The sequence below is a fragment of the Sphaeramia orbicularis genome, chromosome 13 (genome assembly GCF_902148855.1).
Source record: "Sphaeramia orbicularis chromosome 13, fSphaOr1.1, whole genome shotgun sequence".
Lineage (NCBI taxonomy): Eukaryota > Metazoa > Chordata > Actinopteri > Kurtiformes > Apogonidae > Sphaeramia > Sphaeramia orbicularis.
In genome coordinates, this window is record NC_043969.1 from 45,468,483 (window position 1) to 45,477,960 (window position 9,478).

The 9,478-nt window shown below is 37.7% G+C and overlaps 1 protein-coding gene across 1 annotated transcript in view; it reads right to left on the reverse strand.

Moving 5' to 3' along the window:
• The window catches only part of galnt17 (polypeptide N-acetylgalactosaminyltransferase 17), a 78,145-nt gene extending 73,870 nt beyond the window's left edge, over positions 1-4,275 (reverse strand). The window contains exon 1 of the mRNA XM_030152985.1: positions 3,571-4,275. The gene's annotated coding sequence lies outside the window, so the exon portion shown is untranslated. The remainder of the gene's footprint in view (positions 1-3,570) is intronic.
• Between the last annotated feature and the right edge of the window lie 5,203 nt (positions 4,276-9,478).

Here is a 9,478-nt window from a genome sequence, read left to right on the forward strand (position 1 = left end):
AGATCTTTTTCTTAGAATCTGACCTATTCTCCAAGATCAGCACCCATGAACCTGACCTGACACTGACTGTTCAGTACAAAGAAGGACACATCTGCAAAAATAAAAGATTCTTCAAGCAAAACAACCTGCAACGTTACTTTTTGTCTTCTCCATTTTGGTTCATGATGTATGATGTACGATATTCACCTGACATTGTAGAGCAAAATTTAAAGTGACATTCAACTCCCATTTAATACGATCCGTATCACATAATGTATATTATTCTGGACGGAGGCAGAAAAGCCAGGTGTAGATTACTGCACAAAGTGAGGATTTTATTTTCCTCAGTCAGAATATGTACAGTCAGTCCAGCTTGGATTTACAAGGCTGACAATTAATACTGAACAAACAAGAACTCAAACTATGAATTATGAAAGAGCTGCAGCATCTGAAACTGACCACAATGAACATTTGAAAGATAAACAGAACCACAGTGCTTCAGTTTCAGCTTTAGAGTTTGTCATGTCTTTTATGTATTATTGTCTCTCTCAACTCACCATATATTTTTTTATTAGTATTTTTCATTTTTTTTATCAATTACTAGAAATTTAAGGCGACCCCATTTGAATTCCAGGCGACCCCACGTAGGGTCCCGACCCCAAGGTTGAAAAACACTGATCTAAGTTTTAAGTAAAGACCACAAGCAGAAAAGTTGGATTCCAGAGCCTTTGTTCACTGATGTGTGTCACGTACAGAAGAACTCCAAGCTTCACAGCTAGTGAGTTATACGCCGCACTCACAATAATGATAAGTGATTGTTAGAGAAATATGATACTAGACTATTCTCTGTAAATACCAGGTGTCCAGAGCACAAGTCATGGATGGGTCATGATGACATATCCTATGAGAAAACACCCAGGATATGTTTACCATTTCTTCTCTATCTACATGTTTTCTGTGTGCTGGTGCCAGCTCAGGGCCAGAGCCGCCTGTTGCCTTTGGGGAGATCAGGAAAAAATAAAGGAAGGTCCGCACAACCTGTGAGCTCCCAAACCATTTATTTAGTGACGTTTCGGGCCGAGGCCCTTCATCAGACTGAGGACAGACAACCTTACACAGGTGTTTTATATGCAGCTTCTAATCACAACACTTGACCTGCGTTATACGTCATTTTAGGAATAACAGAAAAAAGTCTATTAAAACTTTTCAAACATATGATCAATTATAAATGATCAAGAGTCAAACATTTCCAAGTATCCAAAAATACAACATACACAGCAGTTTTATATGCAGTGTCCGACCACAATAGCACGTGACATGCAATATACGTCATCTTAGAAGAGCAGAAAATAACTTATTGAACTTATTAAACCTTATCATACGTACAATCAATCAATGGGGAGATCAGGCCATAGTGTAGGGGAGAGAAGAGTACAAACGCAGTCACTGAACCCATTAGGCCTGTAACCGTACACAAAATTTTCGGTTCAGTACGTTTTCGGTTTTTTTGTGATTTAATGGAAAAACCGACACTATGCACTTCTGTTTTTTCGACATTTAGTAAATATGGGTAAAGTTTTGCGCAGATGTCCAATGGAAAAGCGACTATTGACGTTCATCGCCATGTTTATGGAATGACTTCTCATGTCATTTTGCGATACTAAATAAACAAATCATCACATTTGTGACTTAATTGAAAAAAAAAAAAAAAAAACAACATTACACAATTCTGTTTTTTCAACATTTAGTAAATATTGGTAGAGTTTTGCGCAGATGTCTTGACTTTTGTCTTTTTTCCATTAGGTAAATTTTTATATGCAAGTTACATTCATGCAATTTCAGGGTCGACGGAAAAGTGACTATTGATAATCTCTGACTTCCAGATGCTGCTTCACCCTTCATCATCATCATCATCATCATCATCATGTGAGACCCGGTGGATCCACATCTCAGAGGAAAAAGACCCCAGCCCACCTGGTGGTAATATATAATAATAATGAATATATCGGTAAATCAACACCATATTTATGTTCATCACCATGTTTATGGAATGAATTCTCATGTCATCTCGCGATAATGAATAAACAATTCATCGCATTTGTGATTTAATGGAAAAAAAACATTACGCACTTCTGTTTTTTCGACATTTAGTAAATATGAGTAAAGTTTTGCGCAGTCGTTCATCGCTATGTTTATGGAATGACTTCTTGTGTCATTTTGCGATAATAAATAAACAAATCATCGCATTTGTGATTTAATGGAAAACCCGACATTATGCACTTCTGTTTTTTCGCCATTTAGTAAATATCGGTAAAGTTTTGCGCAGTCGATCGTCGCTATGTTTATGGAATGACTTCTCAGGTCATCTCGTGATAATAAATAAACATCTTATCGCATTAGTGATTTAATGGAAAAACCGACATTACGCACTTCTGTTTTTTCGACATTTAATAAATATCGGTAAAGTTTTGCACAGATACCCAGTGGAAAAGCGACTACTGACATTCGTCGCCATGTTTATGGAATGACTTCTCGTGTCATTTTGCAATAATAAATAAACAACTCATCGCATTTGTGATTTAATGGGGAAAAAATGACATTACGCACTTCTGTTTTTTCGCCATTTAGTAAATATTGGTAAAGTTTTGCGCAGATGTTCGTCGCTATGTTTATGGAATGACTTCTCGTGTCATCTCGTTACAATAAATAAAACAACTCATCGCATTTGTGATTTAATGGAAAAACTGGCATAATGCACTTCTGTTTTTTTTTACATTTAGTAAATATCCATAAAGTTTTGCGCAGATGTCCAATGGAAAAGCGACTATTGATGTTCGTCACTATGTTTATGGAATGACTTCTCGTGTCATTTTGCGATAATAAATAAACAACTCATCGCATTTGTGATTTAATGGAAAAAAAACATTACGCACTTCTGTTTTTTCGACATTTAGTAAATATCAGTAAAGTTTTGCGCAGATGTTCGTCGCTATGTTTATGGAATGACTTCTTGTGTCATTTGCGATAATAAACAACTTATATTTGTGATTTAATGGAAAAAACGACATTACGCACTTCTGTTTTTTCGATGTTCAGTAAATATCGGTAAAGTTTTGCGCAGACATTCATCACTATGTTTATGGAATGACTTCTTGTGTCATTTTGCGATAATAAATAAACAAATCATTGCATTTGTGATTTAATGGCAAAAACAACATTACGCACTTCTGTTTTTTCACCATTTAGTAAATATCGGTAAAGTTCTGTGCAGATGTCACTTTTGTTGTTTTTCCATTAGGTAAATTTTTATGCGCAAGTTACATTCATGCAGTTTTGAGGGTCAACGGAAAAGTGACTACTGATAATCTCTGACTTCCAGATGCTGCTTCAACCTTCATCATCATCATCATCATGTGAGACCCTGTGGATCCACATCTCAGAGGAAAAACACCCCAGCCCACCTTTACCTGTGGTTCCCCCAACACCCCCCCCCCCCCCCCTTCAACCCGCCCCTGGAGGACCACCGACCCGCTCCCACGGCTCCCCCCCTGGCCCCTGCATCGATCCCGGACACAGACGCGCATGTCTCACCGTTTGGTCCCGGGGTTATTTTAGGTTGCATCCCCGTCGGAGGCGCCCGGCCACCGGCTTCCATTCATCCGTGAAACCGCCACTTAGAGCCCGGTGTCAGGATCCAGCACTGAGGGAGGGAGCGTCAGACAAAGACACCGGCATATGTGGAGGATCTGCGGCTCAATAATTTATCTGAGAGGAGGAGGAGGAGGAGGAGGAGGAGGTGATCAGTGTCTTTTCGCTCCTCTTCCTCCTTTGCGTCGGATGCGGACGAGACCGAATGCGCACTGGAGGAAAAAAAAAAAAAAAAAAAAGCAACAGAAACAGAAAATCCACGCAGATGCAAAGGCTTCCTCACACGCGCACACTGTGTTTCTGCATCCCGCACATCTTCATCTTCATCATCTTCATCATCCTCACTATCCACGCGTCGGAATGATCGCAGTGGGAAGTGAGACTGCGTGGAAAGCCGCGGTTCGAGCCACGCAGCATCATCCACTGGAGACACGGATGCTCCTGTGGAAAAGCAGCAGCAGCAGGAGGAGGACCAGGAGGAGGAGGAGGGGGGGGGGGTAAAAAAAAACGCGTCCTGTGTCCTGGTTCCCCCTCACATCTCCCCCTGTTCATCCATCACACCCATGCCACGGGTGTTCCTGTTTTCTCGTGTCCTTCTGCTGTTTGTTTTTTCCTCTTTATTTCCTGGAATTCTCCTAAAAATCCACACACCGTCTAATGAGGGCGCGGGGAAAAACGTGGAGTGGAATCCCGCGACGTTTGATTTTATAGCGGGTCAGAGTGGGTGGGTGGGGGGGGCGTCTGCTCCCCGACACCCAATTATCTGCAATTACTGACCGTCCACATGTCTGTGAGTGGTTCCCACAGTGGGTTCCACTCAGATCATTGGCCCACGCAGAGCTCCACCAGAGTTGAACATTAAACAGGTTAGTGTGGAAAGGATGGAGCAAGAAAGAAGAGCAACAAGACTGAAAAGATACAAAAAAAACAAGATAAAACTGATGGAAAATCTGCAATGAGACAAAAATCGCATAAATGACCAGTGGCGGCACCAGGATTTTAAAAGTGGGGGGGCAACTGGAGGGCAAAGAAAATGGGGGGGGCGGACAAAAAAATTTTGCGCATATTTTAACGCTTTGCGCTTTAGCGGCTGCAATATATATATATATATATATATATATATATATATATATATATATATATATATATATATATATATATATATATATATATATTAATGCCTATCCGTTACACTTTCTATAGAGGGCAATTTTAAGTAAAATCAGGTAATACTTAATGTATTCTAGGTATTTGTTAAAAACTACAGCATGAACAACTCAGACTTTCTGTTCCGATTATTTAATTGGTACAATCTACTTTCACATATTTCTCTAAGCACATCAGAAAAACATGCAGCAAACAAACAGCAGTGCCAATGTATGCAAGTAAATAAATGTTGAAAATAAAATAAAACTAATAGCCTAACCAACTAATCAAACAAAACATATGTATACAATGGCTTCCACTACATGCATACGTATATAATCACTGACAACATCTGTAGGCTTAGGTCCGCTTTCATACTGACCAGTATAATCTTATAGCAGAAATTTAAATTAGTGATAAAACAGACCTGAACAGTGAACAAAACTATTTGTAATTAATAGGTGGGTTCAAAACATAAAAAAACAGCCCTTATGCGACTCATGCTAATTCTTTGCTTTACATTTCTTATGTAAAAGAAAGATGAATGCAATACAAGCGGAGGTATTAATCCATTCCAGAACTGAAGGCACATATATCGTTATGAACCTATAACTATATTATTCATTAGAAACAACCTCTGCATGTTAGACCTACTCTTCAGTCTCTTCTTGAAGAGAATGCAGTTAGAATATGTGGTGTATTTAAAAGGCATTGATGGATTTTTCATATTTCTTCGTTGCCTGAATTTTCCCAAAGATTTGCCCAAATCTGGGGGGGGGGGGGACTGGGGAGGCAAAGGTTGTGACTAGGGGGGCATTTGCCCCCCCATGGCCCCCCTTGGTGCCACCACTGTAAATGACAAAAGACACGCAACAACCTGTAAAGGCTGGAAAAGACACAAACAGTCAAACGATGCAACAAGATGAAAAAGACGCTATAAAAAGGAAGGATGCAAAAAGATGCAAATGATGCAATAAATCGATTAAAAAAAAAAAGATGCAAAAACATGCAATAAATTGCAAAAGACAAAAGGTGCAACAAGATAAAAATTTATGTTAAATCTGTAATGAGACAAAAATCGCATAAATGACAAAAGAGACACAACAACCTGTAAAGGATGGAAAAGACGCTAACAGCCAAATGACGCAACACGATGAAAAAGACGCAATAAATTCAAATGGCATAAAATATATAAAAGATACAAGATGCAAAAAGATGCAAATGACATAAAAAGATGCAAATGATGCAATAAATCGAAATGACAAAAGATGCAACAAGATAAAATCGATGTAAAATCTGCAATGTGACAAAAATCGCATAAATGACAAAAAAGACGCAACAACCTGTAAAGGATGGAAAAGACGCAAACAGCCAAATGATGCAACAAGATGAAAAAGACACAATAAAGTCAAATGACATAAAAGATGTAAAAGATACAAAGATGCAATAAATTGCAAGTGACAAAAGATGCAACAAGATAAAATCGATGTAAAATCTGCAATGACACAAAAAAAAAAAATCACATAAATGACAAAAAAGATGCAACCTGTAAAGTATGGAAAAGACACAAACAGCCAAAGGATGCAACAAGATGAAATAGACGCAATAAATTCATATGATATAAAAGATGTAAAAGATACAAGATACAGAAGGATGCAAAGACACAAAAAGATGCAAAGACACAAAAAGATGCAAACAACACAAAAAGATCCAAATGATGCAATAAATCGCAAATGACAAAAGATGCAACAAGATAAAATCAATGTAAAATCTACAATGAAACCAAAAAATTGCATAAATGACAAAAAAGATGCAACAATCTGTAAAGGATGTAAAAGATGCAAACAGTCAAACGATAAATTCAAAATGACGTAAAAGATACAAGATGCAAAAAGATGCAATAAATTGCAATGACAAAAGATGCAGCTGGATAAAATTTAGGCTACGTGAAATCTGCAATGAGACAAAAATCGCATATATGGCAAAAAAGACGCAACAACCTATAAAGGATGGAAAAGACGCAAACAGTCAAAGACACAATAAGACGAAAAAGACGCAATAAATTCACATAACATAAAAGATATAAAAGAAACAAGATACAAAAAGATGCAAACGACAAAAAAAAACGCAAATGACGCAAGAAATTGCAGTGACAAAAGATGCAACAAGATAAAATCGATGTAAAATCTGCAATGAGACAAAAAAAAAATCACATAAATGACAAAAAAGATGCAACCTGTAAAGTATGGAAAAGACGCCAACAACCAAACGACACAACAGGATGAAAAAGACACAATAAATTCAAATGATACAAGATGCAAAAAGATGCAAATGATGCAATAAATTGCAATGACAAAAGATGCAACAAGATCAAATTTAGGCTATGTGAAATCTGCAATGAGACAAAAATCGCATAAATGACAAAAAAGACGCAACAACCTGTAAAGGATGGAAAAGACGCAAACAGTCAAAAACGCAATAAGACGAAAAAGACGCAATAAATGCAAATGGCATAAAAGATGAAATATGCAACAACATAAAACAAGACAAAATGAATCAAAATGAAGATGAAAATGAAGCAAAATATATATTAAAAAAAAACAAACTAAAAGACTCAAGAATATGAAAACGATGCAAAACACACACCCAGGTGTCTTTGTGTGTTTTTTGCATCGAAAAATATGTTTGTTCACATGACAAGTGTGGCATTTAAAGGGTTAAAACACTGCCAGTTATTTAGTATTTGTTATTTTTGTTTATGGCTCAAGTTGATGAAATACAAAAAAAAAAAAAAAAGTTAAAAACAAACTGTATAAAAACACTGGCATTACTATCGTACTGCACAGATGACACGTTTTTGGTGTTTAAGAAGGAGCTCTACGAGTGGAATAAAGGGAAGGTTAATATAAAAAACAGCATCAGATCAACATGGATGTGAAAAAGCCTTCGCTCCGCTTGTGTTTTGTTGGATTAATGTGAGTTGATGGTGTTGTAGATGAAGAGGCTCCTCCTGTGATGGAACACAGGCCGGGTTTGCGGATCTATAGGGGAGCAGGAGCCTCGTTCTGGGATTGGAGGTGCACCGTCGACTGATGCAGGAAAACACTTTACATTAGATCAGTTCACTGTGATGTTGTGCAGAAATGGGTCACCCAGATAACTGTATGCGAGCGTAAAAGACATGGAGATGGAGATCAAACCGCTGCCAGATTGTGTGAAACAAATCTAGTGAAAAACAGAGAAAAAAACATCAATAGAAGAAGAAGAAGAAAAAGACAGAGAGAGAGAGAAAGCGTCAGTGAGGAAGAGGCAGAGTTTTAGAAAAAGCCGAGTGCAGATGCTGGGGAGGAATCAGAATTCAAAGGGAAAAGAAATCCTTAAGCAGCAGAAAGAAATGCAGGAGAACAAAAGGATGAAATGGAAGAGGAGACGGTGTGATAGCAGCAGGAGAAGAAGAAGAAGAAGAAGAGCACGAGAAGTCAATCTGAAGGGATGTTGGGGGGAAACGGGACAGTACCGGAGGAGGACAGGTCACTGTGGAAGTGGACGAGTTCCACCGAAGACCACCTCAGGACCAGGGACAAAACTGAGAGGACGATGAGACAAATACGTATGCACACCCACTACAGCAGGGCTCTCAAACGCTTTCTTTCAGGGGCCACATTCAGCCCGATTTGATCTCCTGTGGGCCGGAGCAGTGAAATAATAACATGATAACCTATAAATAACACTGGTCAACAACAAATTTATTGTTTAAGTTTTTTTAGCTGATTTAGGATAATTTTGGTGTGCTGAATCCAAAAATCACATTCATTTTGCTCAATCAGGTCAACTTTCTGAACTATGCTACATATTGGCTTTTGAACATTTTTGCTTACATTTATGGGCATTTTCACATCATATGATACAAAATTCTTTCATATTTCTTGCAATAAACAAGTTCTGAAGATTTTACTTTTGCCAATTCATGATTGTTTTTTTTAATATTACAGGTGAATGAAATGGCTTCGACTAGAAGATCTTGCAAAAATAAGCCTGATGTATTCTGCTACATCTGTGCTGAATACACCATTGTACCTAACAGGAATCCTGTTAGAAAATGATTTTTTTTTTCTCTTAAAACCTATTTTGGGTGAGAACTACAGGGTGGGGAAGCAAAATTTACAATATTTTGAGGCAGGGATTGAAAGACAGTGTATGACCAATTAGTTTATTGAAAGTCGTGAGAATTTATTTGCCACAAGAAAATGTACATCATAGAAAATGTTTTTATTCTATGTGTCCTCCTTCTTTCTCAATAACTGCCTTCACACGCTTCCTGAAACTTGCGCAAGTGTTCCTCAAATATTCGGATGACAACTTCTCCCATTCTTCTTTAATAGTATCTTCCAGACTTTCTGGTAATAGTTTTGCTCATAGTCATTCTCTTCTTTCCATTATAAACAGTCTTTATGGACACTCCAACTATTTTTGAAATCTCCTTTGGTGTGACGAGTGCATTCAGCAAATCACACACTCTTTGACGTTTGCTTTCCTGATTACTCATATGGGCAAAAGTTTCTGAAAAGGTATGGATAATAGTGTTAGGTATGATTATGACATCAATATATGTTTGGTTTCAAAACAATTGACGTAGTGCCTGCTGAGAAAAAAAAAACTAAATGTTCATTGTAAATTTTGCTTCCCCACCCTGTATAAAAAAAAA